This window comes from Lotus japonicus, chromosome 2 (genome assembly GCF_012489685.1).
Source record: "Lotus japonicus ecotype B-129 chromosome 2, LjGifu_v1.2".
Taxonomy (NCBI): Eukaryota; Viridiplantae; Streptophyta; class Magnoliopsida; order Fabales; family Fabaceae; genus Lotus; species Lotus japonicus.
This window is the reverse complement of record NC_080042.1, coordinates 50,427,494-50,435,786: the sequence shown is the minus strand read 5'-3', so window position 1 is coordinate 50,435,786 and position 8,293 is coordinate 50,427,494. Positions and strand designations below refer to the sequence as shown.

Below are 8,293 nucleotides of genomic sequence, written 5' to 3'. Positions count from 1 at the left end.
TCTTGGAACAACCCTCTTGGAAGATTCCTTCACCACTTGATCAGACTGTTCTCTCAGTTTCTTCTTCTTGGCTTCTCCCAACGGTTCAAAAGCAGCAACCTTCTCCTTTCCCTTGACAGTTCTTTTCTTCTTGGCTAAAAACTCATCAGGAAATTCTGAGTCATCATAGGGGATGTTCATCTTGCTTACATCTCCCAGTTTGATAGGTGTTGGAAATATGACATCTTCATCCAACCTTTCATCCGACGCCAGAAACTCAGCAGTGATCCCCTTCTTCTCAAAGATCACAGTGAGTAAAGAACCAAGAGGGATAAACCCTTGGCTCTTTTCCAGGAACTTAATCAAGTAGTTCTAGATCAGATGAGCGGGGTTGATCTTCACCCGCTTGAAAATCTTATACAGTGCATACCTTGCATGTGCATTCACATGATTTCTGGCTCCGTCCTTTGGTAGAACCACCTTGCTGATCACAACATTGTTGAACTTGACTTCATCCTTGAGGTTGCTCACCTCAGGATTTTTCCAAATGCTCTTCCAGTCATCTAATCTTGAATTCCAGATGGGAGAGTAACGCTCACTTTCATCGAGTCTCACACTGAGAGCTTCTGCAACATCAGCCATCGTCACAGTGATGATCTTGTTATTTGCTTTTGACTTGATCGTCTCCCTGTTGACGATCATTGCACAGTCATAAAATTCTTTGACAAGAGGAACATAAACTTCACGTTGTGCCATCAAATACAGGGGTTCCCAGTCTTGATGAAGAAGGTCAGGAAGCCCAGCCATCTTCACGAAGGAGAACACCTTCATATCAAGAAATGCTGAGGACACAAGAGTGTTGTCACCTAGTTTCTCAGTTTTCACCACACCAATTCTTCAAGTTGAACAAATTGTTGTTGCTGGATCCTTTCAGCTCTACATTGAAGGATCTCCATCTCTTGTGCAGTGTATGATGCCTTGTTGCCCTACTTGTTTGATGCCTGTTGGTCAATTCGCAAGTGTACGAATACCTCCGGGTTTTAAAATATCGAACCACGGGGATTGTGAGTGAGAATTGTTGATTTAAGTCTAAAGTTTGCAAGTTCTTAAAGCAGTAAAATTCAGAAATTGGTTTTGGTTGATTGTGACAAACGTTTTGCAAAAGAGCAATGTTGAAAATGATGTAAATAACAATGATGGAAAATTGCCTTGGGTTTTTGATCATCTAATCCATTTTAGTCCACCTATCCTATGCATGTGATATCTTGATTTATCTCTTGTTGTTATAGCCTATGTACTTACTAGTTGATTCATCACAAAAGTAATTCTCTCAAACTGAAAGATAAGCCCAATTCCTTGTGTACTTAAACATTCATAAGAGGTAAAAAAGCATGTATGTTCAGGCCAACAAAACCCTACCCTCACTCTATTCCTAGAAGCAAGTATAGAAGGATCTATTCCAATTCATGTCCCTAAATCATAACAAATTTCCATTCAATTATAATCTAGCCTATAGCAAAGGTGCACCAAAGCTAAGCATGCAATAAGGAATTGAAATACAAGATTAAATCAAGACTCATGCATAGAGATAGGAATTAACAAACTAAAATTTCATAGAATCTCTTAACCCAAAGCAAAAAGTAAACTAGCCACTCATGGCTAGTGAATTCATAAAGGAAATGTAAAGAAAACCTGAGAAGAAATACAAGTTGGTAGCCTCCCTTGGCCCCAAAGTTCTCCTCAGCTCTCAAACTTGATCAAAAATGAGTAAAATGTCCAAATGTATGTAAGAAATTGGCCTAAGCCTTATTTATAGGCAAAATGAACGAAACTGGGCGCTCAGGCGCCAATTTAGAGCGCCTGAGCGCCAATTGCATGTTGAAAAACATGCTCTCTGACCCTATTGGCGCCTAGGCGCCCATTCCCAGCGCCTAGGCGCTCAAGCTCGCCTGAAAATGACTTTTTGGCTTCTGAAACTCCTCTTTTCAATCCTCTTTATGTTCTTCATCAATTCCATGCTTCTTGGCCTTCTTTCTCCTTCAGTTTCTGCTCTCCAAACCTAACCAACAAGACAAGGAAGATTCTAGAAGCTCCAAGAGCTCATTAGCACAAGAAGTCCTTCATAAAACACGACAAAACCATGCAAGTCCTAAACCTTACTTAAAATGCAAGAAAACTACCTATAAATCTACTAAATTACCAAAACGAAATAAAAACTACAGAAAATAATAAAAATGCATGAGAATGCATGAAACACTACATGAGACTCAACAAAAAGACTCAAAACAACCAAAGAAATGACCCTAAAAACACTACTAAAATAGGGTCATCACACCACTATACTCAACGGCAGCTCGTCCTCGAGCGTAAATAACACTCGCTTGCCCTCAAGCGCACGAAATGCTCCCACACAAGTGCTCTCAACAAGGAATACTTCACAAAAACAGGGGGACAAAGTAATCACAGCTAGTTCCAAGAGAAAGACCCAACAACCTACTTCATGCATCTTTTGAAAAGAGAAGAGTGTAGAGTCCGTTCATGAGAAGCATTTAGATCTACAAATCCTAGGATGAGATGTTCATTTAGTGCACTGAGCACACAAGCAAGTTCATAGGTCCTGAATGTCATTCACTCAATAGCAACAAAGATCAAACATGCAAATATTCAAAGAGACTTCCATAAGGGTTGAAACATTGGCTAGGTAAAACATGATGGTGGTTGGTCCCTAAAAGAAAAACTAGGCTTTCAAGCACATTGAGTGTGGTCCTCTGCTAATAACCCCGAAGCTTACAACACCCTTTTCTTTTTACACAAGTCTCTTGCACCCCCTTTCCAAACTCTTCTTTTCTTTTTCCAACTCCAACTTTTATTTAGGAGTTCTTTTTTCTTTCTCTTTTTTTTTACTGTTTTTTTTTCTTTGTGGGGCAAGAGACTATTTCTCATTTTTCCAGCTCCATAAAACACAACAAGGACCATCACTCCCCTAATATTCCAACCAAACATCCATCCCAACTTTTGGCTACAAAAAGATTCTCCACTTAAGCTCAAATGGGGCAACTAAAGGTAATGTTCAACCACAAACTCAGAATCTCAAGAAATCCTATAAGTCTCAAGAATAAAACAGAAATCACTAAGCATGCTATGAGTGAAATTAACGCAGAACCAAGAATTGCAAATGAGTCAGGATCCTCCAGAGAATTTTTATGGTAAAGGGTCAAAGATAGACCCTTAATGGACTCACCTCGACTCCTTTCTCAAGAGACACTCGGAAGACCGAAGTCTCCTCCTCTCTTCCCCAACATGCAATCACTCATCCCCAAAACAACAACAAGTATTCACAAAAGCATTTTCAAAAAACAGCACAAGTAGGGAAGCAAATCTATAGCTAAAAGCATGTGAGTATAGGGAAGTAAAGACCCAAAAATAAAAACAAAACCAGCTAAAACAATGCATGAACAAAAGAAAACAAAATCTACAAATTGAAAATATGATCAAAATGCATGACCTCAACTAAGAGTAGAGATACCTCAACATAGTCACTCCATGGGGTCATGGTCACTCCTTCCATCGCCATAATCCGGATGAACACCGGCATCATGCATCAAGCTCAAGTCTATCATCCCCTGCTCCAAGGTATTAAAATCCAAGGGCCCATTATACCTGGGGTCTGATGTGCTACCTCCCCTCCAATGGAGATCAAGATCCCTGTGTAGGCGATCCTGCCTCAAAAACATCCGCCCGAAAGCGGCCTCCATCCAAGCAGGAGAAGGATCAGCACGTGGTGGAGTAACCACCTCATTCACCACCTCAACATTTTCTTCTTCCTCCTCTTCTTCTTCCTCTTCCTCTTCTTCTTCTTCCTCCGCTGGCTCCTCAGGATCCTCTTCCTCCTCATCCTCTTGAGGCATCCTTGCTGTCCATTCTTTATAAAGTTGAGTGATCCTCTCCTTACTGAGCAGAGGGGCCACAGGCAACCTCTTCTCAATAACATGGACTGGCCTCCTAGCTATGTCCCTCACCGCATGAATCAAAGAGCAAATCAAGTGAGGAAAGATGGGCCGATGCTTGTCTTTACTCCTGTTGTAGAGGGAATAAATCCGACCAGAATTGATGGTGGCCACATCCATAGGATGACCTCTCACGATGCAATAGATAGCAACCAATGTAACCTCTCTAACTTCAGATTTGTTAGAGCTAGGAATGAGGGAATCCTGCAAAAATTCAGCCCAAACTCTAGCCAGTGGTGTCATATCCTTCCTTCTCACAAAAATGATTTCATCTTCAACTGCTTCCCAGTCCCGCCCAGGCCTAACAATCACTGCCTTCATGTCTTCCAAGATCTCCGGTGACCTCTCCTTTAAGAGCTCATGATAAGTGGCCTTCTCGGGGAAAAGCTCCTTCTCTTGGTCCTCCGTGAGGAGACCAAGATGCCTGCGAATGACTGCTGGATTGTAGTCAATCACATCTCCCCTGAACCAAGATGAATTCACCGGTGGCCTGGACCTGTCCTCTTGATTGTCACAGTAGGTGTTCGCGTAGAACTCCCTAACCATGACTTCACAAGCAAACGGAATGGGGTTGACCCAATTCTTCCACCTCCTAATCTCCATGGCTTCTTGCATGCCCAAGAGGTCTCTCCTTCCCTCCCGATACAAAACTCCCCGCTCCTTCACACACTCCTTGTGTGCCAGGTAAGCTCGGTAAAACTCCTCCTTAATCGCTGATAGGAAGCGGGAGCGATCAAAACTCCGGGAGGTGGAGGAAGAAGCTGCAGCTCTTGTGTTGGTTCTTGCTCTTTTCACAGGCATCTGCAAAGTTGTTAGCCCATACACAAGCCACAAACGTTAGAAATGTTAGTTCAAAAAGAAATGAGAGGAGAAACTTTGTATAAAAACAAAAATAGAACAACCTAAGAGCACCCAACAAGTTTCTTAGTGATTTTGGCAAAGAAAGAAAGACTACCACAAGCACTTGCCAAAAATCGACTAAGAGAACCCATTGAGGCTTTCTATCAAACACCTAATAAGCAAAAGCTAAACTAAACTAATCCTCAAAATCCTAACTACCCATTCCTCACAAACTCACAACCCATTCCTAATTAAGCACAAAATCAACCCAATAAAGAACATACACAACCCAAACCCAACTTGCACTAGCACAAATTCACTCACCCTTACCCAAAAGAAGCATGCATTACAAAACTTATGACTATGATGAAGGGAAGTGGAAAATGGAACTTACCTTGACTTGAGAGTGAGTGGGTGCAAGTGGAATAGGCTTGATGCAATGCAGAACTTTGAAGCAAAAGGAAGAGCTGATGTGTGTGCAAGTGAGAAATGAGAAGTGGAAATGGGGTATGGAGAGAGTGGGGTGCGTTTTTTATGGGAGAATGGGAGTTAAGAGAGGGAAAATGAAAGGTTGGGGTTTTAAAACCCAAAATCTGGCAGAAACAACGTAAAGGAGCGCTCGAGCGCTCGTGCCAGATACAGAGGCAGTGCCTCTGCCACTAATTGGCGCCTAGGCGCTTAACCCAGTTTTTTCACAAAAATTTTTACTTTTTTTCTTTTTTTTTTTTTGAAATTAAACACCTAAAATACTACAAAATTAAAAGATAGGAAATAATAAAAAAAAAAGAATGGGTTGTCTCCCATTTAGCCCTAGGTTATAGTCCTAAATGGACTCTCCTTCCGATGGAATTAGGAAGGAAATTCCTTTCCATTGATTAACTTACCACAAGTGCAAGGAAGAAACCTTGCACAAAACCTCTGGAGTAAATCCTCCCATGAGGCAATGTCCTCTTGCTCATCAAACCAAGCTCTAGCCTCCCTCGTCAAAGAATGAGGGAAGAGCTTAATCTTCACTTCATCACTTGAAACACCCTCAATCTTAGCAAGGGTGCTAGCTTGGGTAAACTTCACCATATGAGCATGTAAGTTCTCGTACTTGGACCCCCCATACTTGTTACCATTAACAAGCTTGATGAGAGCCGGATGGAACTCATCAATTTGGGCATTAACTTTGGGGGTCTCTTCTGAAACCTTTGACCTGCTTCTAATCACATCACAGACAAAGTCATTGTCATGATTAGTCTCAATCATAGGATTAAACACAGAAAACCGTACCTTTTCCTTACCAACACGGAGAATGAGGTGACCCTTGTCAACGTCAATCTTAGCTCTACCAGTAGCTAAGAAAGGTCGACCAAGAATGAGAGGAATCTTCTCATCCTCCTCCATATCAAGCACAACAAAATCCACGGGGAACACATACTTGTCCACCCGCACCATTACATCCTCCACAATCCCATATGGAGTCTTGAGGGACCGATCCGCCATTTGCAAGGAAAGCATGGTTGGAGTAACCTCTCCTAGGTTAAGCCTTTCAAACATGGTGAGCGGCATCAAATTGAGGCTCGCTCCAAGATCACACAAGGCTTCCACATCCGCCATGCCTTCAATTTCTACCGGAATAGTGAAACTTCCGGGGTCCCTTCTTTTCTTTGGCATCTTCCGCTGCAAAATGGCACTACATTCCTCCGTCATCAACATCGTCTCATCTACTCCCTTCAACCTTCTTCTCTTATGCAGAATATCCTTCATAAACTTAGCATATATTGGCATTTGTTCCAAAGCATCGGCAAAAGGAATACTAATGTGGAGCTTTTTGAAAACATCAACAAATTTTGAAAACTTTTTATCTAAGCTCTTCTTAGCCAATGCTTTAGGAAACGGAACCTTGCTAGTTTCAGGAGTAAGATCAACTTCCTCTCTCACCTTGATAGGCACAACTACTTCTCCTCCCACTATCTCCTCTCTCTTTTCTCCCTCTGTTTTCTTCTTCAATTCACTCATCACTCTCCCACTTCTAGTGGCTACAACAGAGGCATTTTCTTGCTTAGGATTGGGGATAGTGTCGGAAGGAAATTTACCTTGAGGTCTCTCGGCTATTTGCTTGGCCAGCTGGCCATATTGATTCTCAAGATTCTTGATAGCCGCCTCTTGATTCTTGTAATTGTTCTCCGTCCGGTTGATGAAAGTTTCCACCAACTCTTCTAAGCTCTTCTTGGAACCACTACCTTCACCTTCTCCTCGCTCTTGAGGTTGTCTTGAGCTTTGGCCTTGAAATCCTTGGCTAGGAAATTGTCTTTGAAAGCCATTTCCTTGCCCATTATTACCTTGCCTCCATGAAAAATTAGGGTGATTCCTCCATCCTGGATTGTAAGTATTTGAAAATGGGTCATTCCGAGCTTGACCCATAGCCTTCACTTCCTCCTCCGGTCTAGTCTCTGTGCATTCTTCGTTGTCATGTGGCCCTCCACATGTCACACACTCCACCTTGGCAACTCGACCACCAATCTTGGTAGTCTTCATTTGATTTTGAATCTCATTCATTTGCTTGGAGAGTTGCTTGTTGGAGGCCATAAGTTGATCATAAGCTTCAACCTCAAGGACTCCTCTTCGGGCTTGGCGATCATTACTAGAGTTCATGGCTCTTATAGCCATCTTTTCAATCAACTCATACCCCACCTGTGGAAGTAAGGCATCGAACTCTCCACTTGAAGCCGCATCCAAACCAAACCTCGAAGAATATTGGAGACCATCATAGAACTTTGCTACTTGCTCAGCTTGAGTAAGGTTATGTTGAGGACACCTCCTCAAGAGCTTCTTGAACCTCTCCCAAGCTTCATAGAGATTCTCATCGGTGGATTGAGTAAAAGTCATGATGTCATTCTTGAGCTTTCTCAAGAGGGCTCTCGGAACAAACCTTGTGGTGAACTTCTCAGCCAAGTCTTCCCAAGATGTAATGCTACCTTGGGGCTGTGAATTCAACCACTCTTCAGCAGTATCCCTCAATGAAAAAGGGAATAAACTCAAGCGGATGGTGTCCGCTGAAACATTCTGAACTCTGTAGGTGTTGCAATTGCGGATAAACCGCTCCATGTGTGCATGAGGATCTTCAAGAGCACCTCCACCATACTGATTTTGGCTCACCAAGTTAATGAATGCCGGCCTTAGCTCAAAATTTCCCGTGCCATCGGGGGAAACTATGCTGCCCGGATAATCGTAGCTCATGGCAGCCGAGGTGAGGTCTCTGAGAGAACGATTGGCATTGTCCAATTCTTGCTCTTGAAGTCTTTGAGCAAGAGCCTCATTCACTCTTTCTTCAATGTGGGCTTGCATCTCCTCTTCCGTCATTTGAGCAGCCATGGCTTCAAGCCTTTGTTGGGCTCGACGACGGCGAAGAGTACGTTCAGGCTCCGGATCAAACAGCAATGGATCCGTGTCAAGCCTACTGTGCATAAACTGAAATCACA

General features: G+C 42.7%; 1 non-coding gene across 1 annotated transcript; it reads left to right on the top strand.

The window, feature by feature from the left end:
- The first annotated feature begins 7,611 nt into the window (after positions 1-7,611).
- On the top strand, positions 7,612-7,718 carry LOC130741547 (small nucleolar RNA R71). Its single transcript, XR_009020440.1, has one exon. It is a non-coding gene; the product is annotated as a small nucleolar RNA R71 (small nucleolar RNA).
- The last annotated feature ends 575 nt before the right edge of the window (positions 7,719-8,293 follow it).